The sequence below is a fragment of the Schistocerca serialis genome, chromosome 1, assembly GCF_023864345.2.
Source record: "Schistocerca serialis cubense isolate TAMUIC-IGC-003099 chromosome 1, iqSchSeri2.2, whole genome shotgun sequence".
Taxonomy (NCBI): Eukaryota; Metazoa; Arthropoda; class Insecta; order Orthoptera; family Acrididae; genus Schistocerca; species Schistocerca serialis.
The window spans coordinates 404,374,630-404,401,876 of record NC_064638.1 but is presented as its reverse complement, the minus strand read 5'-3'; positions in this window follow the sequence as shown (position 1 = coordinate 404,401,876).

Below are 27,247 nucleotides of genomic sequence, written 5' to 3'. Positions count from 1 at the left end.
CTGCGATAATTCTCGCGCTTAGCAACTCTTGCTATCTTCAGAATAGTGTGTTTTTGCGAAGGCCCGGTGCCTTGCCGTCAGACTCATGGATACTGCTCACCAATTTAAATAGCCGTTTGGTTGTCACTTTCCCCGATGATGTAGGAAATCCTGATGAAATTCTATCCGTCGCTTTTGCCTTATTAAGTCTTCCAAAGCTCTGTTCAGTATTACTCTAATACTGGATCCCATACGCCTAACATAATGACTCCTGTTTCTTATTTTATCACGTCAACAGACAATTCCTCCCTCACGTAGAGAACGTCGGGGTATTCTTTTCACCTATTCGCTCTCTCCTCTGCGTTTAACAGTAGGATTCCCATTGCACTCTTAATATTGCCGCCCTTGATTTTAATTTCACCAAAGGCTGTTTTGACTTTTCTACACGGTGAGTCAGGCCTTTCGACGAGGGTTCCTTTTTCGATTTATTCGCAGTTTTACTGCACGCATTTCGCGGTGACTTCCCTAAATTCCTACTTAGTTCGTACCTAAGTTTTTCACATTGCTGTATTTCTGTCATACTCTGAAAATTTTTATACGTCCCTCTTTCGTCGATCAGTTGAAGTACTTCTTCTGTTACCTAAGGTTTTTCGCATGTACCTTCCAACTATCTAGGTCCGTCTTTCCAAACTCTGTCGTTACCCTTTTTAGAGATAGCCATTCTTCATCAACTGTGCTGCCTACTACTTATCCACATCTTTAGCGAACTTCATTCACGTTTCATCCCCTCTCTCAGTACCTCAGTATCCCACTTATTTCCATGCTGATACTCTCGGACAATTCTCTTAAGCTTCAGTATGCTCTTCTTCGTTACTGAATTGTGATCTGAGTCTTTATCTGCTCCTGCGTGCGCCATTCAGTCCAAAATTTGATTTATGAATCTCTGTCTGGCTAAGGTGTAATCCAACAGCAATCTTTCCGTGTCTTCTGCCTACTCTTCACCAGCACTAAATTGTGGTTTGAGTCGATATCTCCTTCTAGCTACGTCTGACAATTCATTATCTTATTTCGGGATCTCTGCCTGACATGGTGTAATCTAACTGGAATATACACCTATCTCCCGGCCTTTTCCACGTTTACCTCCTGCCTTTGTGATTCTTGAACAGAGTATTCGCTATTACCATCGAAATTTATTTAGAATTCAACAAGTCTTTCTCTTCTCGTTCCTACTACCAACGCCATATTCTCCAGTAATCCTTTCTCGTACTCCTACCTTACAACAAAATTCCAGTCCCCTATGACTGTTAGACTTCCACCTCCCTTTAAGTACTGAATTACCCGTTCAATATGGTCATATAATTTATCTGTTTCTTCATCTTCTGTTTGTCACGTCGGCATGTATACCCAAACAATTGTTGGGATTAGTTCGCTGTAGAATCTGATAAAAGTAACCCTATCACTGAACTGTTCACAGTAGCTCACTCTCTGCCGTATCTTCCCTTTTATAATCCTACACCCGTTATAACATTTTCCACTGCTGTCGATATTACCCTATAGATGTCTGGCCAGAAATCCTCGTTTCCCTTCCATTGCACTTCACAGACGTCCACTGCATCTAGCTTGAGCCTTATCGTGTTCAGATTTCTTACATTCCACGCCCCGACTCGTTGAACGTTATCATTCCGTTTTTTATTCCCTATATTGCTCATGGTCATCTCCCCTTACCAGCCTTCTTCCGAAGATCCGAATGGATTACTAATCCGTTCCCTTTTTCCCATGCAGAGATCATCGCGACACTTTTTCATTTACACAACACATGTTCTATGTGAATTCAGTGGTTTCCATTGCCTTCAGCGCCCCCTTCTGCACCCAAATAGCACTGATCATTGCTTGTTTGCACCCTAATGGCAAGCGAGTGCCCTGAAACTCTGTCCGATCCACTGCCCCCTTTTACAAGGCCATTGACAGAACGACAGTGGTTTCTTATGCTGAAAGCCTTCGTTTGCCATTAATGATAATTTTTACTCAGATTTTGAGCAGTGCCTAGGCTAGAAACCGGCATCCAGGAGTACTGATAACTAGCTGCCTTAAATCGTATAGGGCGAAGGCAGATAGGTTCCTACGCAAACGTTGTCCAGTCCGATAGTGTTCTCGGTCTGCAATATTCTCTTAGTTGCCAGTACTTTGCTCATAAGGTGCAGTGACTCAAAGTCCTGCGGGTAATATGTGAAATAACTTTCATCGACGGACAGTAGAATAATTACTGCATTAACGCAAAAGCAAAATATGAGTATAAAGGACAAAATATCCGTAACGTCTTAGATTTACGTGTCTGTTTCTGTAAACATAAAACAACTTACCTAGTAAAGTCAACTAACTCCATTGTGGAACAGCATTTGCATGTTAAACACTCGCAAGTTAAATACTACCCGGTACTGCAACCACAAAGACAAATAAAATCTGCAATGTTTGCGTATTAAGGCTGCTGAATAAATATTGATATATCGATATTTGTTCCAAAGATATCGATATTTATACTTTTTTATAGTTTTATTTTCGCTATGTGAAGAAGTCTTACTACTTTTTGAGCTTTCATCACGTCCAGTCTCTCTCTTTTACTGTGTGAAGCAAGTACAGGCGGCACAAAGAAGAAGTTCGATTGCACTGGAGGGGTGGCGGTGTGAAATTCCATTTACGATATGATGAAATAGCACACCACTTGCGTTAAAAAAACCTCTTAAACGCAACTCGTGTGCTGTCTCTTCACATTAGCATCCTTGAAAAACAGTTGCATAAAATAACGAGTAAAAACAATGACAAGATTGGTATTTGCGGTTGACGGACAGCTGTGAGGGGAAATGTTGACGTAATGGGCGCTAGGCACTACCTGAAGAAACTGTAACGTTTACCTTCACCACGCAATTTTAACACTAAAGCTGCTAGGTTGCTCGCGTTTGCAGAAACGAAAAAAAAGAAAAAACAGGAAAATCGACATAAAGTGTTCTGGACAAATCCGATACGTGGCAAAACCGAACGACGGACCCATCGGACATCTTTTATTGTCCCACTTATACATGCAGTTACCATTGTTGGCAAAGTGGTTGTCGCCACGCGTTGAATTGCATCGTTTCCCTTTCATTTCTTACGCTATGGGAGTAAGCAGGCTGCTAGTTTGTTGATGTACAGTATACCTAATAACAAATCAGTACTAACATATACAGCTCTAAAATCAGCAGTATGTTTACAATATGTAGATGTTATTTTTATAAGCCGGTATGTCGGTATTTTTCCGTCGATATGTCGATACATCTTCCCAATATATCGACGACCGATACAGCTCCTTTTTTTTTAAGTATATATATCGGATTATCGATATTTTTAAAAATATCAATAGTTCCAGTAAGCGTGTAGCGTAGCTACAAAAAATGGAAACACTAAGATTAGAATTTATCTCCCTTTCGACACGGTGGTCATTAGAGATGGATCACAAGCTCGGATTACGAAAGGAAGGAGAAAGAAATCTGCCGTAACCTTATCAGAGGAGCCATCCCGGCATTTGTCTCGAAGGGGCGTCCCCTTGAATGCGAATACCGTGAGCTAACCGCTGCACCAGGTCAGCCGGTGCTTAGCTACAAATGAGTTCAAATGTTCAAATGGCTCTGAGCACTATGGGACTCAACATCTGAGGTCATCAGTCCCCTAGACTTAGAACTACTTAAACCTAACTAACCTATGGACATCACACACTCCCATGCCCGAGGCAGGATTCGAACCTGCGACCGTAGCAGCAGCGCGGTTCCGGACTGAAGGGCCTAGAACCGCTCGGCCGCACCGACCGGCTACAAATGAGTGTTAGTGCAAAGAGATGAAGCGTAAAAAAATACTGTATGTAAATTCACAGAAACTCTACTGTTTGGTGTCCTGTGAGATTTTTATGTCATCTTTACCTCTGTTGTGTTTACAGAAATTTGTGTCAATGTGTCTGTTTTGAGTAAATTTTCTAAGCTAAATATTAAAATGTTTGGTCTTATGATTAACAGTTTCTGAAGAAGATGATTATATAAAGCGATATCTGGACAAACAAAACAATGACTAATGAAATGTATCTTTTTAAATGCCAGATTTACACAGTATCAGTTTAAGAAGTAAAATTTCTCAAGTAAACATCTCTGAAACAGACGTGCTGCCTCACTTCAGTAAGAGGTATTAAATACAATATATCCCAAATCACTGCTTATTTCAACAGGTTACATAATTTTTAAAATGCTCTAAACAATAGTTAAATGAGAAAGTTTCTTTAAATTTATTGAAATGCTTTTTGAATTTTCTACTTTTCCTACGTACTGAATAACACTTGGGCGCACAAATGAATTTAGATACGAATTTCAAATAATCATCATAATAATATAAGGGAACTCAGAGCTCGCTGGGAAAGACGTAGGTGTCCGTTTTTCCCTTCCCTGTTCGAGAGTAGAATAATGGAGAATTATTGTGGAGGTGGTTCGACGAACCCTCGGCCAGGCAATTAAGTGTGATTTGCGCAGTATCGATGTGGATTGTGTTTCATGTCAATCATTAGAACAAACGAACAATTATGACTCTCAGTCTTGTCTTCGATTTCAAGGTCCTTCAAACTGTCCTGAAACTTGTTCTTGTTAGGTGATCCTTTGAAAATATAAATAACCAGTTGCATTCCCAACTGGTCCTCTTCGGCTTTTTCCTTGCACACAGCTGCCCACTACAACATACACATTATTCTGCCAAGGCAACGAGCATTGCATCCGCTTGTCTTACTCCATTACGAGTTAATTTCTCTGGTACCGAGTGTCAGTGCAATGAGCGCCCTGCGTCGATAGATCGTACTCTGTTGTGTGAAAACTACGAGGACTGCACTCAGCTACACTTGCACCACCGCATCTGCGCAAAAGGCGTATAACAGTTCAAAATTTTTGCTGGTATTAAATCCGATATCTTCTTCGTTCTCTAAAGCCTTAAACCTGGTTGTTGATTTCGATTATTGTGATTTCTCTTTAGTACTTAATTTTATCTATTAATATATATGGATATATGCTTGATGAATTTATTTCATTCTAATTTAATGCCTACTTCTATTTTAACCCATATCACTGAAAATGGATAGTTTTCACTTATTAGTCGACTGTAATGTGGTTTCGTTATTCACCAACGTTTCTGTTTCAGATTCTTTACAGCGGAAAAGGCATGGCACGTTTGTAGTGTGGCTGCATGTTGAGAATGAATTACATGAGTTTTTAAACTGTCTAAACTCCACTCCTGAAAATATTCAGTTTCCGACGGAAATGGAAAACGAGGGCTGCGTTTTATGCTTTGATGTTTCGTTTCTTTGCAAATATGATGGCACGTTGGCAATGGCGGTTTATCGGCAGCCGACTCGTACGGACTCGTATTTACATGCAAATAGCTGCCACCAGTCTCCCCATTCGATGGGCGTTCTCGTAAGTTTGGTTCACAGAGCACAAGCACCGCTGACGAGAACATTTTCCATGATGAGCTTTTGCACTTAAAAGAAATTTTTGAGTCGAAGGGGTAATCTCCATAACATATACGCAAGGCGCTGTGGACAATTTGGTTGGAGTCATTATTTTCTTCCTGGTTGGGTAAGCTGTATACAACTTCCTATCGACGTCATCCTCTCGACGCTTGCAGTTCTGAAAGCGAAAAATTATGACTGTAAGCAAGGTTCTCCGCTGCTTTTAAAAACAGTGACAGAGATGGTGGTGTGCTAAAGGCGATGGAACAATGTCAGCGTTCTACGACTTCACCGGGTTTCAAAGAGGTTTGCAAGTCATTGCTGGAGATTAGAATGAGAAGCCTGAAGAGGCCAAATATGTTCTAGAAGAGATGTAAGAACATTTTATATATCATTACGACACATTAAGAGCTGTGATTGTAGACAAAATTAATGTGCGCATAAATCCTTAAAAAAACAAATAGTGATAGAATGCCGTGGAACTTCCGAAATGGCTACACGTCCTTCTTTAACATCGCAAAGATAAATGTTCGATCACTGTGAGAAAATCGAAATGAAAAGCTGATGGAAAAAGGTCGGTGTGCGTCTGAGAAAAAAAGTAGCAATCACGGTTTATAAAATATATTTTGCTTTTTGAAAGGTGAAAGTGCAATCTTTAAACCTGCTTACGGATTTTTCATGATCTGTGTACTGACACAGAAATTGAAGAGGCTGTTAAAAGATTGCTCGATACGTATTAGGAAAAAACCTAAGTGCAATTTTTATATGAAATATTATGTTTTAAACATTTCGTTTCTTATCTTACAAGAAGCTCGAAGTTATCGAACAACTCCAGCAACGAAGTTACAGAAACAAATTTTTGAAAAAAATGGCAGCACCGTATGACAACTTTAAAAATTTATACCTTTTTCTTCTTCCTCCTCCTTTATTTCTTCCAAGGCTAATGCCTGTTTCCTTTAGTACCTCATAGTACATCCTGAGGTTATCACTCCATCTTTTCCTTGGACGGTAGATATTTCTTCTATTAGCAGATGATTCACTTCTTACAGTTTTTAGTCTTCCTTTCACTGGTTTTTACTACCGCGAGTCAGAAAGGATGATAGTAGGACTCTCATAACAGATTATGTGGTGTACTGTCGACCTTACCGAATTCATGGCACGCGTGAGGAATCGCTGTCCCGTGCTTTCTCCCAGATGACGAATCGTTAATTGCATCATTTATTCATAGACAAGGAACCTCAGGTTCTATTCATGTCGCAAGTTCAATGTCATTATTTAACATATCTCACCTGATGACGTGGCCTCTGAGCAACGAATCTGGTCGTTAAATAAATTGTTTACTAGAGTAGCCAAGCATTTATTGTTCAAGATGGGTGAGATAATGCTTTGCTAGGCCAAGGACAGCATGTTGCAGTGTGAACACTCTTTCCTTAGTGATCTGCATCTGCATTATCCACGTTCTCATACCATCATACGGTGTGTAGCAGAGCTTACTTCAGGCACCGCTACCATTTCCTCACTTCCCTGTTCATTTGCAGGGATGAAGCCTCCTCATGACTTCAAGTTGATGAGCATTTCAGTGGCGCTCTTGGTTGTAACCGAAAGCTCGTGACGGAACGCACCACATTTTTTTGAATTAAACAATAAAAAGTAACAACTGTCATTCCACATTTGCTGAACACCTTATGGGCAATAAACATAGCCCAACAGACGTATACACTGATTTGAAATTCTCAAATGCAGCAACAGCCCCCCACAGAAACTAATAATTGAAGAAAATTACCAAATAGAAAAAGCCATAGTTAAAGGAAAGCAAGTAATAAATGAATACACAGCCCTCTGCAATGGAACTCTGTCCTCTGCCCTCACAGAGTTATTAGATAATACCAAGCTAAAGAACTCCACCAACCCCTCCCCCCCATACACGTACACACAGACACATGCATACATACATATACACATACACCCACACACACACACACACACACGCACACATACACACACACAGACACACACACAAAACTAATCATAAATAAATATAATAATAATGATAAATCCTCAAATCTCTCTCTCCCTCTCTCCCTCCCTCCCATCTGTCTCTCTCTCTCTCTGTCTCTCTTTTTCTCCCTCTTTCTTTTCACACACACACACCTCTGAGAAATTCAGAACAACCTCCAGTGACATCTACAACTGTTCCACTGTCTGCCATCTTGCTTTCACACTTTCTACTGTTCCACTGCCTGCCATCTTGTTATTATAGCAGGTAAACAGTGACAGTGACAACTCAATACATAGAACTTGACAATGAAGAAGATGACGAAAAAAGAAACCATAAGTGAAATATAATGTAAATAGACACACACACACACCCACAAACTTTCACATGAATTATTAATCTGAAGCATAGGCATAACAGTTTAGAAATCGTAATTTTTGCGTAAATGTTTAGCCTATATTAAGTTGTATATAGTTGCAGGTGACAAACTGTAAGGTAAAACAGTCACTGTAAAAACGTAATACAGCAGGACAACCACACCATGTGATAAGAAGGTATGAATACACAGTTTTATGGGCTCTGTAATTACGATTTAGAAACTAATATTCATATGTATTTAAACATTAAAGAACATTCCTTATGGTTAAAAGCCATAAAAATAAAAAAACACCGATGATGCTGCAAGCCGGCCGCTGTGGCCGAGCGGTTCTAAGTGCTTCAGTCTGGAACCGTTAGACCGCTACGGTCGCAGGTTCGAATCCTGCCTCGGGCATGGATGTGTGTGATGTCCTTAGGTTAGTTAGGTTTAAGTAGTTCTAAGTTCTAGGGGACTGATGACCTCAGATGTTAAGTCCCATAGTGCTCAGAGCCACTTGAACCACTTGATGATGCTGCAACTGCAGTGAAATATGTGGGACAAAAAACAAAACTGCGTTTTGCTAAAGGCGGGCCCCACTCAAAAACTTATGTAGCTTACTTAATTAAAAGTTTTGTCAAGCTTGTGTCTAAGCTATCTTCATGTAGAAATAATGAACAGCCAGTCAGTTGCAAACTGAAGTTTTATTAAAACCCCTGCAGGACGGTTCTTGCGTTTATAAAAAAGTTTTCTTCAGAAGAAAAATATGTACAGCTGGATTAAATATTGTAGCAAAGGTACGTTAAAATAGTGCCAAAAGGCGTCGTCAAATATAAAAATTCACCTCCATATTATAATATATATATTAAAACGTGGTAGTTTTTTGTAATTATAAATATTACCATTTCAAAATATGGTGGTTGCCATATGGCATTTCCTCACCAATTAACAGCTAGTGCACATCGGTGAGGCAGTACTATATGATGGCAACCATATTCGGCATGTTTTAATTAAACGAGGAGGTGAACTTTTATATTTGACAGGGCCTTTCGCCTAATTTTAACTTACATCTGCCACAACATGTAGTCAAGTTTTCCGTAGTTTCCTTCTAAAGAAGATGTTTTATAAATGTTGAAACCATGGTAAGGCGATTTTAAAAACCTTCCAATTTGCAACTAAGTGGCTGTTTACTATTTCTACAAAAATATTTCAGTCTACGGTTGTTGCTTCAGGCAAGCACAAAATTTTGAGATGTCTGACTTACTATAAAATATAGTTATCAAGTGTAGTGTGTCCCAGAGCTATTCAGTTGATTTCACAAGGCCATAGATTCTACACGAAACAAGACGAAAGCGGGTACATTTTAACTTAAACAGAGGACTACAAATTTTTATTTTGAAAAGTTTTATCAGATTTTCCCAGTGTTTAATGTTGTAAGCATCCACATACGGCCTTGAGGAACTTTTTACAATTACGTTTAGGATCGGAATTATCGTTTCATTTTCGAATATGATTAATGTTCTCTCGTCTGAACGCACGACACACATCAAGGTGTTGGTTAAACTAGTCAAGATAGTTTTGCGAGCACGTATGGCGTTAACTGCATTCGCCGCTGTTGCTTTGCTGCGTTACGGGACGAGAGGCATATGTGATCTTCCACAACCCCATAAAAAAATTAAAAGAATTACGTGACATCAAACGACCTAGAAGACGAGTGATATAAAGGGAGACCCGTACGCTCCTTTAAGCCAGAGGCGCAGCGTCGTTCTCTCGACGAAAATCACGGTGCTCGGTCGTAACTGAATTATGTCAGCTGAAACAGAGAAGCGAAATTCCTTTATTTGCTAAGTTATCGCTGTCTCAACTCGACGGGAACGTCCGAGCGAGCGAATAGCAGCCTCGAGGAGATCCCTGACGGCAACCAGGTGAACCAACGACTTCAAACTGGCGCCAACGTAGTAAGCCTCTTGCTTCAATGCGTGCCTTTGTTTCAATGCTTAACATCACACCTATTAAGCGTTTCTATCTGCATTTATGTAGAACATCCTATAACCTCCGCCATATTGTTATTATCATTACTTCATACTATCGAGAACTTCTTTAAAAATTATTTATTTTACTTATTTGTTGCGTCCCACATTTTACACTTTGTTGGGGTTATTGCACTCATTCGTTCAAGTCTGTTCCATAATTTCACTGTCCATACTGTCACAATCTACTGCATAGTCTTATCTACTCAATAAATCTTGAAATGTTCGCATTAGCGCTGTACCCGTTTAACTTCACGTTACTTCCACTAAGCTGCATAAGTGTGCTAATTGTTCACCCTGCTATATATTCTCAATATTCGCCTCAAATGTCGTTTGGTGTTCTCAGTGTCAAATATCACTCAGTGCTACGATTGCTGCCTTTTAAATTCAAGATATTTCATTGAAATGTAGCGGCACTAGGCGTTCTCATACGTAGGTAGTTTCCAACCCAAGGACACCCAACATAGTGTGCAATGAAACTTTTGTAGCCAAGCAGCATCCTACGCCCCAGACAACAATGCCACAAAAAGAACAGCACTCACCAACAATATTTTCCTAGGTTACATACGTAATTGCTTCTCTTCGTCGTATCTTCGACAACTTAGATTTCTACCTGTAGACACAGCTTTTTGTACGTAACTGGAAGTCATGACTAATTTTTGTGTGTGTTTGTAAATAACTTAATATACCCCCTTTTTTCTCTTTAGCATAGTTAATCACGTATACGACATGGTTGTCTGTGTCAAACACTTCTGCAGTGTGATGTATTGTTCTTGTCGCTGAGAAACGGAAAGGAAGAGCAAGTGCAAGTATGACAGCATATAGGCAATTTCTTTCGAACAGTACCTTCACTGTTTCGTGCCCTCGTTGTATGATACGCTAGAGAGAGGATAAGACCCTAATCCAAGATAGTAACTCAGGACCTAGTGATCAAGAACCAGCTAAAGACTTTCTTCCACGGGAATTCGAGCCGACCATCGTCGCCTCCCATTATGTTATTCACATATGGTCCATAGACACTGTAAATTACCTGTCCGTCTTCATAATTTTCTTTATATTTATCTGCATTCCAGAACTTTACTTTCCTCATTTTAGTGTATAGAGATTCCAAAGGGTCCACAAATAACGTATTGGTAATCTTACACGAAGTGGAAACCACCGTAACAGTTTACGTCACCCGTTATGACGAAAAATGAAGCACTAGGTCCTTTATTGAGGCCATATCGAGCGGAATAGCCCTTATTATCCAAGCAGAAATGCGAGTAGCGGTGTGCAAATTAAAATACACTTAGCACCGAGGAGTGGTCCGAGTTCAACCATTCAAAAATGTTCAAATGTGTGTGAAATCTTATAGGACTTAACTGCTAAGGTCATCAGTCCCTAAGCTTACACACTACTTAACCTAAATTATCCAAGGACAAACACACACACCCATGCCCGAGGGAGGACTCGAACCTCCGCCGGGACCAGCCGTACAGTCCATGACTGTAGCGCCCTAGACCGCTCGGCTAATCTCGCGCGGCAGTTCAACCATTGAAGCGCGACATAGCAACAGAGACATTTTGAAATAATATCAAAAATTAATATGCTGATGTATTGCGAATACATAGAAAGAAGGATCCTTTATTGTATGATTATATGATAGCTGAACAAACACTGGTAGCAGTTACTTCTGTAAAATATCTGGGAGTATGCGTGCGGAACGATTTGAAGTGGAATGATCATATAAAATTAATTGTTGGTAAGGCGGGTACCAGGTTGAGATTCATTGGGAGAGTGCTTAGAAAATGTAGTCCGTCAACAAAGGAGGTGGCTTACAAAACACTCGTTCGACCTATACTTGAGTATTGCTCATCAGTGTGGGATCCGTACCAGATCGGTCTGACGGAGGAGATAGAGAAGATCCAAAGAAGAGCGGCGCGTTTCGTCACAGGGTTATTTGGTAACCGTGATAGCGTTACGGAGATGTTTAATAAACTCAAGTGGCAGACTCTGCAAGAGAGGCGCTCTACATCGCGGTGTAGCTTGCTGTCCAGGTTTCGAGAGGGTGCGTTTCTGGATGAGGTATCGAATATATTGCTTCCCCCTACTTATACCTCCCGAGGAGATCACGAATGTAAAATTAGAGAGATTAGAGCGCGCACGGAGGCTTTCAGACAGTCGTTCTTCCCGCGAACCGTACGCGACTGGAACAGGAAAGGGAGGTAATGACAGTGGCACGTAAAGTGCCCTCCGCCACACACCGTTGGGTGGCTTGCGGAGTATAAATGTAGATGTAGATGTAGATGTAGATTAAAACCGTCATACGCTTAAATAATTATATGGCTGTTAGTGGAAAACGCCTTTGGCATGTGCTAAGAAATCAGTCTATATAAGGTATGTTAAATAATGTGAAAAAGTAGCGATCAAATAAGTAATACGAAACACTATTCACTAGACATAAATGTATTTAAAAAATATTTTAGACTCTCTAATGTAGATACCGCTGATGAAGTGCCTACTCTCGATACTGTTAACACCACCAAGGTCATTTTTCTGCTGGAAATACGGAAAATCAACAAACTTGGGGCACAGAATACCAACATTGTTACGTGATCAAACTAAATTTCCTTGTTTTCTCTGTGTTAAATTAACTTTAGTTACAAACACTAGATTAAAATTGTAAGTTCAGCTTTATTTTTCATGAGTTTTTAGATGTATCTCCACATAAAAAACTTTCTTCCCTTTTTTAGTTAATGTAAGTAATTCTGCCTGACTCTCTAATGTCAATTTTGTATCTTTCGTTTAAATAACATCTGTGTAAGTCGCACGTGATTGTATGTGGATTTGCGACATTGAGTTGTCAGCTGAAGAAGGCCTAACAAGCCGAAAGCCGTTTCGTTACCAAATAAGTATGATTTCGCATAACATTAGGAAGTGTTTCCTACTTAATATTATTGTCATATTATGCAAAGCACCGACGAAAAATTCAGTTAACGATTCTATAAAAGTTAAAGGTGCAAATGTACTACAGCCACAAATGTTCCAGAGACCACAAGTAGTATGAAAGCAGCATGAACTACCCATTTCATCACCTAATCATCCCTGCTAATGATTACCAGTATTTATTTAAAAGGCCATTAATAGGTTGTGTGAGATCACTATGGAAGTGCTAATATTTAAAACATGAAACATTTGTTTGAAAGAACATAATCTTGAGAGCAGAAGGCCATATATATTTTGTGATTTTAACGTACCTAATCGATGTAGAACCAGATACAAGCATGTTTAGCATTTTTGCTGCTAGCTTATGTGATATTGTGCTGTTTTTGTAATGAGTGGTAGAGAAATGGTTGTATTGTTTATGCCAGTAATAAGTATTTATGTGCAGATATCTTTAGTTTCTAATGGTAGTCATTGCTTCAGTATTCACCATGGATACAGTGGTATGTGATGTCACGGAGAGCAGTCAAGAACAATGAGCAGCGCACGCGTAATCTGAGGTCTTTTGTCCGTATTCTGTCGTTATTGGGGGTTTTCATCTTTTGCCAGTGGTACTCTGTCAGCGGATGTGCTTGGCGGTAGTCAAGATGGTATGGGTGGTGAAGTGGACATGTTAGTTAAATACTTCAACTTTTCGAAAAATGTCGTATTACCACCTTGAGCTGCTAGAAAAACTCTTTATTTATACAACCAGTTTCAGTCGTCTGGCCGTCATCAGGTTCATAGTAGTATTCACAGCGTCATGTTAGGCGAAACATAGAACTCTTATAGTCACGTGATAACACTGTGCTAGGGAGTGTGCTCATTAATGTTAAACCTGTAATCGGCGCCACCTGAAAATAACGATTTCATATTTCGCCTAACATGATACTGTGAATCCTTTTATGAACCTGATGATGGTCAGAAGACTGAAACCAGTTGCATAAATAAATTATTTTACAAGCAGTTTAAGGCGCCAATATGACTTCTTCCAACATACAACACATGTGGGGCACTACCTCTTTTAACTTTTAGTTAGTTTTCGTAAGTGGGGGCTCTAACTTTTCAGTGGACTTACAATATATGAGGGTGGTTTTTCGGTGGTCGAGTCTGAGTTCCCATACGAACTTTATTTGTGGGAGTTGAGGCAGCTGGGAACCTTAACTATTTTGGTGTAGTTAACATTCGCTTCTGATGATCTTGTGCCTGTTTCCCTATTGATTATTTAGTAAAATGAAGTTTATTTTTATGTCGCGATTAATGGAGAGAAACGGTACTGCGGAATTTCGAATGTGTGCATACGAATATCGTGATTAATAGGCTGTTAGCCGAACTTTGCATACACGGGCTCCGTTTACTCTCCTCTGCTGCTCTGGATTAATTATAATTTGTCTTCGTTTTCGTTTGAATCTGCAATTGTGAAAGGCCACTATTTGCAAGAGCGTGAATTATTTCCAACAAACGATTATTGAATTTAAATGATAACCACTATGTTGCTACTAAATTCTTAATCCCACGTGTTATAACCACACAGTTTATGCATTTATAAATTATTTGGTTAACCTGCCTACTACATTACAATGAACTAAGGATCAATTCTGTAGTAAAAGCGTGAACTTTAAAGCACTAGTGTACGATCGACCCCTCCGACAATGATGCGAGGCAAGCTAATAGTCTGAGGTGCGCATTGCCCTCACCAAGAGCGGATTACAAAACCACTAGTGCAGTCTTTTTCCGTTAACTTTCCGCAACCAAGGTTTTCTAAGAACGACTGGCTGAAACGGTTGATAATCATCCTCCACGCCCTATAGTTTTGCCAGCACTCCAGACTGGAGCAACTTGCCGTCTGTTTGGAAGTGCTGCTCATATGAACACAACAATTCATGTACCCAGCATGCTGCAGCCACATCGCATGTCAGACCTGAAGTGCGAAAACAGCTCACTTTGTAAAGCTCCTAAGTATTACAGTTATTAATTTTGCGGCCGTCGGGTTGGAGTATGGGAACTTTACAGAGGGAACACACTTCGTTACTAAATAATCCCTACCATGTGCCTAATACCAACACGTGTCTCTTTTACTTCGAATACTCTCAGTTCAAAAAGGAAAGAATACCACTTTACTCTGGCTCTTTACTATTTGCTTTGTTTTATTATTACTCGCGTAACAACTAATATAAGAGATAAAATATGTTGCTACGAAAAGAGCCCCGAAATACCTTTTAGTGATGCTGTGCTGTGACTTTCTTTGGATCATTAATTTTCAATAAAACAAAATAGATTATGTTCTTATTGATCTGGAGCTGGCTTTCTATTAAAGGAACATTTTTTTTTTCGTTACTGTAACTCGCCGTTAAGTTCAACACATCTTCCTTACTTTATAGTTATTGAAAAGGTTAATGAAAATTATTCGTTATCAATACTGATGTTACAGCACGCAATGATTGTTCAACATCAAAATTCTGCAGTGGATTTTTGTTAACAGTAAAACACCAATAAGTACCACGACTAACACGAGAACATGAGACTATTATCAGAGAACAAGATGTTTTTACTATAAGGTTTGCCAAACCAGAACTACGCACAGCAAGATTTCTTTTATGTTATGAAGGTAAATTATCTTTTTGCACTGTTAATAATATATTATCAGCAGCCCGCGTCAACCTGTAAAACACATCACAAAATCTGCTGCTCTGCTCTGCGATTCCGAAAACTGAAAGAAATAATTTTAGTTCACTATTACCTGCCCGCTTCTTTGCGGTATGATTGATTTCATTTAATGCAGTTTGAATGCGCCGCGGCAGCGGCTCGTTCGTTCGTAGCGCAGCGCTGCACCACGAATAATATTTAAATAACTAAAAATGTCTTAAAGGGATGGGATAAAATACCAGGCAAGCTTATTACAAATCGTAATGCAAGGTTTCACTAAATAACTCTGTTCAAAACATTCAAACAAATCAAGTTATTACACACCTTTCCCAAGCTATGTCTAATGGCGTCCCTCTCACAATCTTGACAAAAGAATGCTACGCAAGCGTACTATATAACGTCACAGGCTCTTCCTACTCACGTAACTACAAGAAGATGACAGAGAAATTAATGTTCGTTCTGTACTATTTATAGTAGTCACATATTCTCATCTTTGTTTGATATTTAATAAGTATCGTCTGTGGCGGTTTCAGTACTCGCCGACACAGATATTATCTAAATAAAAAAAACAGTACATAATTCTATACAAGAACAAAACATGACACATAACTCTTTCTCTTTATTACATAATATGTCTTTTGCTAAGAGACGTTACAATGCCCCCTGGCAGCAATTGACTAACGTTAAGAATGGTCGGCAATATGCTGCCACTAACGTCCGTTTTGTCATTGTTTGTCACCTTATTTGGAATATTCACTATTCATTTGTTTGCTCATTTGCACTATAATTTTAATTACACTCTTTATGATTTTCTCACACTTTGCGAGGTGACCGTAAACCTAGTTCCAGGGTCATTACAGTTTTCTGGCTCCCCCATTCGGGCTATGTGCGGTCAGAAAACCTGGGAAAACTGCGCCGGAGTCATGGTCATCTCGCCTGGTTTGTAGTAATACGCAGTCTGGTTGTTCATCAAGAAAGGTTGGCATTTATCAAATGTTCACAGATAACGAAGGTTATTTATGATAAAATGTTAAACTTTTAGTCCCCTTGTTGAAAATGTACCTTCTACACTCTTTCACATTCGTGGTAATATTTGTGTTCTGTGTCACACTGAAAGTCAATCATTAAATAGTTTTACAGTAGTGTAATGGATTGTCTCTCCACTTACTCATGACAAATGTTCTACCATGGTATGGCAGTCGTGTCAGGTTGCTTCACTAATATGACGAAAACATGTAACATATATCATCGAACAAATGAATATTTTGAGTTTTTACACAGTAAACTAAAGAAAAAAATGTTTTCATTTAATTTCGTGTCCAATAAATCATTTTCATGTTAGTACATTAACAGCGTAGTTGGTAATGTTCGGTTGAATGTCACCAATGTCGTACGGAGCGGGCGGTGCGAAGCAATTGTTGCGTAGCGTCGTGTGGAACGCGGCGAGCCAACGACCGCCGGGGTCGACGCCCTGTTCGCCGTAACAGCGACGGAGTGTTGGGGTGGCGCCCGTGCAGTCGCGAACCGCGCCGAACCATTCACCAATGTCGAAATGTCGGCGTGTTGCAGACTTGCAGTTGTTTCCCGCGACCGGCTGGCTGGCAGCACGGCACCCGTCTCTACTTCTCCGCATGGCTCCCCGTCACAACGCATGAAACAAATATTCCACAACGGTGTACTGTCTTTAAGGATACAGATTATTAGCTGTGGAAGAAAATGCAACTTGGTTAAAACCGTTTATTGTTCAGTAACCCGTCGTTTCGCTGGTATGCACAGGATGTTTTGGCGTGATAGCGGGTTTCTTGTGGCTTCACAAGTGAATCGCATGGTGACACTGGTATTTAGGGTTCGTCACACGCACGTTGTACTACACACTTTCATTTGTTCTCACGGTCGATACGCTGCCAGAGCGTCTCTCAACACGCGAAAATGTTTCGGTTCACACACACTAAATGCTTCCGTCGAGCGATGTTTGTTTGAATCGACTCCGAACGGATCACTAAATACCGTTTTTACACAGAGTAACTTTATTGTTCGTTGAGCACTGCACTATGACAGTTAGTCACTCAACACTTAACTTATTCCGACGTTTATATCGGTGCAGATACAACAGTCATTTACTGTCCCTGCTACACACAATATTCCGTCCTTTCCTAGATTGTTTATGCACACAGTTTATTTTTAATGCATATCAACTGTTCTTAGCATAATCACTCTCATCTACATTGAGTCCATTATGTTTACCATGTCATTACACACTTTTAGTATCGTTACTAGGCATGTATGGCTTTTTTTGTAATTATTTAAAGGTGTGTGATTTTTGGTACATAGTTTTCTTTTCCTTTTTCGGTGTAGCTTGCCAGGTTATCACCCATCTAGCAAACAGATTTTACCATGTGCATGACAGCTCGACTTGGGCATATTGCTCAATAAATACTTCATTTAGCACTAGTATTTTTTTAATGACCTGTCCTACAGGACTACAGTGTAGTTTCCGCGATGATTGACTTGATTCGCGTACCGCGTAATTAATACTCAAGGACGTGTACCAAGTACACAGGCTTCAATTGAAGCCTCGATACATACAAAGCGTAGGTTACACGGAACGGGTTTGTCTTTGATTGAATTCTGCTCCAGTGTCGTTCTCAGATCACTATTGGCAGTAACGTTACATCACATAATTGTTTTATACTACAAAGTCATTTTTTGTCCAGTAGAGACTCTCTCTCAGGGTTTCTTAATTCTAATACAATTACACCTGTTACATTACTATATGAAATCTCATCATTAATTGTACTTACTTACTACAAATGAAAAATGATTCAAGAAATTATTCATTACTTTGTCAACAAAAAGATTGTTCATTGCTTGATGAGCATATAGTATTTTAATGACACTAATTGTCTGCAAACAAAGTCTTCAATTTGCATGCTATTGCCCAGTTTGTTCATTCTACTTTCCTGCTATGCTTTCTCAAAATTTTTAATACACACAATTCTTTCTTAAAGCTAACATACTTATACTCTAAGACACCATTGAAATCTTCTTACTGCTACTATTTACATCTGACAGGTCATTGAATAAATAATTTTACCATCCCACTCTAATATCTTCCGAATCTCTTTAGCCACTACTTCCCTCCTCGACCAAGGGATGGAGTAAAATGCGCGACAGTACGTTTTGTGGGGCATCACCTCTATGTGACAGTGGTACCCCTTGATTATTCCTGGTCGGTCGGAAAATACCATGGTATATTCCGATAGCAGTTGCATTAACTGTTGCTTTTGTATGTTGCTTAAACTTTCAGATTCCTGTACTTTGGTTTGAAATGCATCAACATTTGTTTCAAAATTTCTATCTTCCATATAGGAATAATAGAGATCTGTCACATGTGAATAATCATCTAGGTGTAGTACTCGGGGGTTCCTACATTTGATATTAATTCGGTTGCAACATGGCACAAGTACCTCCTTCGATTTCATCATAGGCAACTCAATCCTCCTACCTTTATTAACTATGCTTAGTTTTCCCGAGGAGAGGTCGATCACTGCGTCCCTCTCACGGAGAAAATCTACTCCCAGAATGCAGGCCACCTTTAACCCTTTAACAATGAGGAACGAGCTCCCTATGGCTTCGCCCACCTTACAAATCTCCACCTGCACCTGGTACTTAACTAATTGGCTCTGTGCACTTATAGCTCCAGACACGCTGCAATTATTAACCGGGAAAGGCGATATGCTACGTCCTTCCCCAGCGCTTTAAACAATTCTGTACTCATTACACTCACTGAGGCACCTGTGTCGATGATTATATTCACTGCAACATAATTGATTTTCGCTTCTGTTATGTTGTTGTTGTTGTTGTGGTCTTCAGTCCTGAGACTGGTTTGATGCAGCTCTCCATGCTACTCTATCCTGTGCAAGCTTTTTCATCTCCCAGTACCTACTGCAACCTACATCCTTCTGAATCTGCTTAGTGTATTCATCTCTTGGTCTCCCTCTACGATTTTTACCCTCCACGCTGCCCTCCAATACTAAATTGGTGATCCCTTGATGCCTCAGAACATGTCCTACCAACCGATCCCTTCTTCTGGTCAAGTTGTGCCACAAACTTCTCTCCTCCCCAATCCTATTCAATACCTCCTCATTAGTTATGTGATCCATCCATCTAATCTTCAGCATTCTTCTGTAGCACCACATTTCGAAAGCTTCTATTCTCTTCTTGTCCAAACTATTTATCGTCCATGTTTCACTTCCATACATGGCTACACTCCATACGAATACTTTCAGAAATGACTTCCTGACACTTAAATCAATACTGGATGTTAACAGATTTCTCTTCTTCAGAAACGCTTTCCTTGCCATTGCCAGCCTACATTTTATATCCTCTCTACTTCGACCATCATCAGTTATTTTGCTCCCCAAATAGCAAAACTCCTTTACTACTTTAAGTGCCTCATTTCCTAATCTAATTCCCTCAGCATCACCCGACTTAATTAGACTACATTCCATTATCCTTGTTTTGCTTTTGTTGATGTTCATCTTATATCCTCCTTTCAAGACACTGTCCATTCCATTCAACTGCTCTTCCAAGTCCTTTGCTGTCTCTGACAGAATTACAATGTCATCGGCGAACCTCAAAGTTTTTATTTCTTCTCCATGAATTTTAATACCTACCCCGAATTTTTCTTTTGTTTCCTTTACTGCTTGCTCAATATACAGATTGAACAACATCGGGGAGAGGCTACAACCCTGTCTTACTCCCTTCCCAACCACTGCTTCCCTTTCATGTCCCTCGATTCTTATAACTGCCATCTGGTTTCTGTACAAATTGTAAATAGCCTTTCGCTCCCTGTATTTTACCCCTGCCACCTTTAGAATTTGAAAGAGAGTATTCCAGTCAACATTGTCAAAAGCTTTCTCTAAGTCTACAAATGCTAGAAACGTAGGTTTGCCTTTCCTTAATCTTTCTTCTAAGATAAGTCGTAAGGTCAGTATTGCCTCACGTGTTCCAGTGTTTCTACGGAATCCAAACTGATCTTCCCCGAGGTTGGCTTCTACTAGTTTTTCCATTCGTCTGTAAAGAATTCGTGTTAGTATTTTGCAGCTGTGACTTATTAAGCTGATAGTTCGGTAATTTTCACATCTGTCAACACCTGCTTTCTTTGGGATTGGAATTATTATATTCTTCTTGAAGTCTGAGGGTATTTCGCCTGTTTCATACATCTTGCTCACCAGATGGTAGAGTTTTGTCAGGACTGGCTCTCCCACGGCCGTCAGTAGTTCCAATGGAATATTGTCTACTCCGGGGGCCTTGTTTCGACTCAGGTCTTTCAGTGCTCTGTCAAACTCTTCACGCAGTATCGTATCTCCCATTTCATCTTCATCTACATCCTCTTCCATTTCCATAATATTGTCCTCAAGTACATCGCCCTTGTATAGACCCTCTATATACTCCTTCCACCTTTCTGCTTTCCCTTCTTTGCTTAGAACTGGGTTTCCATCTGAGCTCTTGATATTCATACAAGTCGTTCTCTTATCTCCAAAGGTCTCTTTAATTTTCCTGTAGGCGGTATCTATCTTACCCCTAGTGAGATAGGCCTCTACATCCTTACATTTGTCCTCTAGCCATCCCTGCTTAGCCATTTTGCACTTCCTGTCGATCTCATTTTTGAGACGTTTGTATTCCTTTTTGCCTGTTTCACTTACTGCATTTTTATATTTTCTCCTTTCATCAATTAAATTCAATATCTCTTCTGTTACCCAAGGATTTCTACTAGCCCTCGTCTTTTTACCTAGTTGATCCTCTGCTGCCTTCACTACTTCATCCCTCAAAGCTACCCATTCTTCTTCTACTGTATTTATTTCCCCCATTCCTGTCAATTGCTTCCTTATGCTCTCCCTGAATCTCTGTACAACCTCTGGTTCGTTTAGTTTATCCAGGTCCCATCTCCTTAAATTCCCACCTTTTTGCAGCTTCTTCAGTTTTAATCTACAGGTCATAACCAATAGATTGTGGTCAGAGTCCACATCTGCCCCTGGAAATGTCTTACAATTTAAAACCTGGTTCCTAAATCTCTGTCTTACCATTATATAATCTATCTGATACCTTTTAGTATCTCCAGGGTTCTTCCATGTATACAACCTTCTTTCATGATTCTTAAACCAAGTGTTAGTTATGATTATGTTGTGCTCTGTGCAAAATTCTACCAGGCGGCTTCCTCTTTCATTTCTGTCCCCCAATCCATATTCACCTACTATGTTTCCTTCTCTCCCTTTTCCTACACTCGAATTCCAGTCACCCATGACTATTAAATTTTCGTCTCCCTTCACAACCTGAATAATTTCTTTTATTTCATCATACATTTCTTCAATTTCTTCGTCCTCTGCAGAGCTAGTTGGCATATAAACTTGTACTACTGTAGTAGGTGTGGGCTTCGTGTCTATCTTGGCCACAATAATGCGTTCACTATGCTGTTTGTAGTAGCTTACCCGCATTCCTATTTTCCTATTCATTATTAAACCTACTCCTGCATTACCCCTATTTGATTTTGTGTTTATAACCCTGTAGTCACCTGACCAGAAGTCTTGTTCCTCATGCCACCGAACTTCACTAATTCCCACTATATCTAACTTTAACCTATCCATTTCCCTTTTTAAATTTTCTAACCTACCTGCCCGATTAAGGGATCTGACATTCCACGCTCCGATCCGTAGAACGCCAGTTTTCTTTCTCCTGATAACGACATCCTCTTGAGTAGTCCCCGCCCGGAGATCCGAATGGGGGACTATTTTACCTCCGGAATATTTTACCCAAGAGGACGCCATCATCATGTAATCATACAGTAAAGCTGCATGCCCTCAGGAAAAATTACGGCTGTAGTTTCCCCTTGCTTTCAGCCGTTCGCAGTACCAGCACAGCAAGGCCGTTTTGGTTATTGTTACAAGGCCAGATCAGTCAATCATCCAGACTGTTGCCCTTGCAACTACTGAAAAGGCTGCTGCCCCTCTTCAGGAACCACACGTTTGTCTGGCCTCTCAACAGATACCCCTCCGTTGTGGTTGCACCTACGGTACGGCTATCTGTATCGCTGAGGCACGCAAGCCTCCCCACCAACGGCAAGGTCCATGGTTCATGGGGGGGGCTTCTGTTATGGCTTGCACATATTCGTTGCTATCTTTATTACATTCATGCGGTTCGGTCAGTAGATCTTATCCATACTGATACCGTCGTTGTATCGCAGCATATGTGTTCCAGGCATATTATTGTCATTCGTGTTGCTCTCACTCCACCCCTCGGCCAGCGACGGAGACCATATCGTGGCCGATTCTAGTTTGTTGGATGGCTTGCTTGTGAGGTACTTGGACGGCTATTTTCCGCGACCTCTACTATGTGTACGTTTTGATTTGTAGGCCGCCACGACTGCGCAATAGGCGCATTTTGCAGTGGTGGTCTGTTGTTGTCGTGCCGGTCATTACCTTGCCGTTCTGGGCATGGTCGCTGATTCTGATTCCAATTGCGATTACTGTCGCTGTAATTTCTATGCCACTGACCTCGCGCATTTTTCCAGCGGTTGGTCCCTGGCAGTCCGGAATCGTACCGGTCGTCAATTCGACGCTTTTTGTTATGGGTCGGCTGCCCATACCCGTTCTGACTTCTACCATTATTACCATTTTGCGAGTGCTCTTGCCGCTTGTTACCGCCCCCACCATTTCCATGGTTGTGGTTTTGTGCACTATTATTTCTGTCATGTTTACACCCTGATCCATTGTTCCGTGAGTGATCACACGCTGCTTTTGCATCTTCTTGGATTAAGTCTATTGAATCTAGAACAGACAGGAAATGTTCCATGTCGTTCTCTGGTACGTGTATTAGTTTCTCTTTAATATTAATGGGTAAATGTGATTTTAGGAGTCTTATTATGTCTCTTGGTGAGATAGGCTCATCCCAGTAGCGCGTCTTGTTTATATACTTCTCGAAATGCCGTCTCAGATTCCCAAGACGGGTTGAGTACGGTTCGGGATTGTATACTTCTTTTCTTAGCCGCTCTTGTATACAAGACGACCAGTATTTCGACAAAAACGCCCTTTAGAACTGTTCATACGTCATGCAGCTGTCTGCTACTTCCGTAGCCCACAACGCTGCATCACCCTGAATGTATGACATTACGTATTGAATTTTCTGTGCTTCGTTCCACACACTAGGTAAGATATTTTTAAAGCTTTTTATGAATACTACTGGGTGTACTGACTTTCGTTCAGTAGTAAACGTTTGCCTATTTTTGATCAAACTTTGTTCAACCAATATTTTTGGACTATACTGGTTTGCTCCTGGGACATAGACTGTGTGCTCCGAACCGAAGCTACAGCTCTTCGCATTATCGCCTAAAGATTCACCATTGTTGCGTAGCGTATAAGTTTGTGCGTTGCCAAAAACATTGGCTGTTGGGGACATAGTTTCATGTTGAAGATGTTGGTTGCTCTGTGCTAAACGCTTTTCCAATTCGGATATCCGTTTGGTAATATTCACTTGCCACTGCGGAATATCCTCACTGAGTATTTGTTTGATGGTTTGCACGTCGTTCTATACTTGACTATTTACTGCGGTACTGAACGATTCGGAATCTCTATCTAAAAAATGGCTCTGAGCACTATGGGACTAAACATCGGTGGTCATCAGTCCCCTAGAACTTAGAAATAATTAAACCTAACTAACCTAAGGACATCACACACATCCATGCCCGAGGCAGGATTCGAACCTGCGATCGTAGCAGTCGCGCGGTGCCGGACTGAGCGCCTAGAACCGCTAGACCACCGCGGCCGGCTGGAATCTCTATCTGCCATGGCTGCTTGTACCATAGAATCAATATTTTTGTCGATCTCGCTCTCCTTCGCTTCTAGCCATGAGTTGAATTCGGTTTCAATTTTAGTCGCTTGTTCGTTCCACTTCTGCTCTACAAGCTGTGTGGAATCTATTTCTAGCTTTTCTAATCGGTTGGCCAAGGCACCTATCTCGTCTACAGTGTTAGTGTTTGCTATTTGCGGGTTGTTGACCTGTACAGTCAACTCCTGCACGGCCTTAGGTATCGACTCATAATTCTGTTTCATACAGGCAATCTCTCTTTTCATAATTTCTAACGATTGCACAAGTTGCTGATCCCGCTCAGCTTGCTGGCGATCCCGCTCGGCCTGCTGGACAAGAAACTTATCCTCTAGCTGGCGATCTCGCTCAGCTTGCTGGGCAAGGAAATTTTCTGTTAACTGGCGATCTCGCTCAGCTTGCTGTGCGAGAAAGATCTCAATTTTTTCGTCCTTTTCAGCTTGTTGTTGCGCAAATTTTGACTGGTAATCCAGCACGCGCTCTAATATCGCCTGAAGTGAATACCCACCAGGCAAATTACCACTCTCTGGTTCCTGCTTTTCTGAGAGTGGTGCAATTTCTTTATCTACATCTCCTTGTGCACTGGTGGGCGGTGGCACCACTTCCTGTGCCCCTGCCCCCACATTTTCGTGTGGTATCTCCTCAAAGAGAGTACTTGTACTGCTTAATGCACCCGTTTCTACATTTCCTGCACTAACTAATGGCTGTCCCTCAGTATCCATATTGCTCGGACGTTGACTACGCAATTTAACCATATTCATAAATTACCTACTCGAACACAGAATCTCACAGTTTTACCACATGCACGTAAAATATGGTAATTTATCTACAATACGCTGCACACTAAAAATTACTATCTACACTCAATTTTGCCCTGTCATAAATACTAACATCAAACTACGCACACCACTAGCGATATGAGATCACTTCACTGGAGTTAAGCTTCTACAAACAGGACAACTACACTGTAGTCTTACCTTTAGTTTATCTGATTTCGCGGTTCGGCCGAACCCGGATTATGTAGTCGTTACAGTTTCTCAGTACTATCAGGATCGTTTCCTCTGACTCGCTTGCAGTGGTGCGTTTTTTCATGCAAGAATTTTTGTACGTTCATTAATACATGGCATTAATCATGAGACACATACATACATTTATCACTAAATACATATATGTAGTTACATAAATGAAAGAAAACACATAAAACAGTTATTATTTTCGTGGACACTGCAAATTCGGGCCCCATGCTTTAGGGCGACAGTTTCGCTGGCTCTTTACTATTTGCTTTGTTTTATTATTACTCGCGTAAGAACTAATGTAAGAGATAAAATATGTTGCTACGAAAAGAACCCCGAAATACCTTTTGGTGATGGTGTGCTGTGACTTTCTTTGGATCATTAATTTTCAATAAAACAAAATAGATTATGTTCTTATTGTTCTGGATCTGGCTTTCTATTAACGGAACATTTTTTTTCGTTACTGTAACTCGCCGTTAAGTTCAACACATCTTCCTTACTTTATAGTTATTGAAAAGGTTAATGAAAATTATTCGTTATCAATACTGATGTTACAGCACGCAATGATTGTTCAACATCAAAATTTTGCAGTAGATTTATGTTAACAGTAAAACACCAATAAGTACCACGACTAACATGAGAACATGAGACTATTATCAGAGAACAAGATGTTTTTACTATAAGGTTTGCCAGACCAGAATTACGCACAGCAAGATTTCTTTTATGTTATGAAGGTAAATTATCTTTTTGCACTGTTAATAATATATTATCAGCAGCCCGCGTCAACCTGTAAAACACATCACAAAATCTGCTGCTCTGCTCTGCAATTCCGAAAACTGAAAGAAATAATTTTAGTTCACTATTACCTGCCCGCTTCTTTGCGGCATGATTGATTTCATTTAATGCAGTTTGAATGCGCCGCGGCAGCGGCTCGTTCGTTCGTAGCGCAGCTCTGCACCACGAATAATATTTAAATAACTAAAAATGTCTTAAAGGGATGGGATAAAATACCAGGCAAGCTTATTACAAATCATAATGCAAGGTTTCACTAAGTAACTCTATTCAAAACACTTAAACAAATCAAGTTATTACACACCTTTCCTAAGCTATGTCTAATGGCGCCCCTCCCACAATCTTGACAAAAGAATGCTACGCAAGCGTACAATATAACGTCACAGGCTCTTCCTACTCACGTAACTACAAGAAGACGACAGAGAAATTAATGTTCGTTCTGTACTATTTATAGTAGTCACATATTCTCATCTTTGTTTGATATTTAATAAGTATCGTCTGTGGCGGTTTCAGTACTCGCCGACACAGATAATTATCTATATAAAAAAAAAACAGTACATAATTCTATACAAGAACAAAACATGACACATAATGCTTTCTCTTTATTACATAATATGTCTTTTGCTAAGAGACGTTACACACTTTGAAATAGTATTAGTACAAACGAGTATCATTTTATTGTCCATTTGTCACGCAACAACCTCTCTCAACAATATCTAAGCTCATCGACTCTTGTATTAACATACAAGCTCATGCCACGTTCATGCTAAAGTAACCATTGACGCGTTGGGTTTCAAAATTAATTTAACGGGTTATCACCTTCTCGGGAGTCATTTCGTTTCTTTTCGGGTATCAGTATATTCCGCTAATGGAGATTACTGGCCGACAGCAACGACACTGTTTCTGTCACAAATTTCATAAATAATTTTGCACGCGTTTCTGTGAGTAAAAAAATGTTCAAATGTGTGTGAAATCTTATGAGACTTCGCTGCTAAGGGCATCAGTCTCTAAGCTTACATACTACCTAACCTAAATTATCCTATGGGAAAACACACACACACCCATGCCCGAGGGAGGACTCGAACC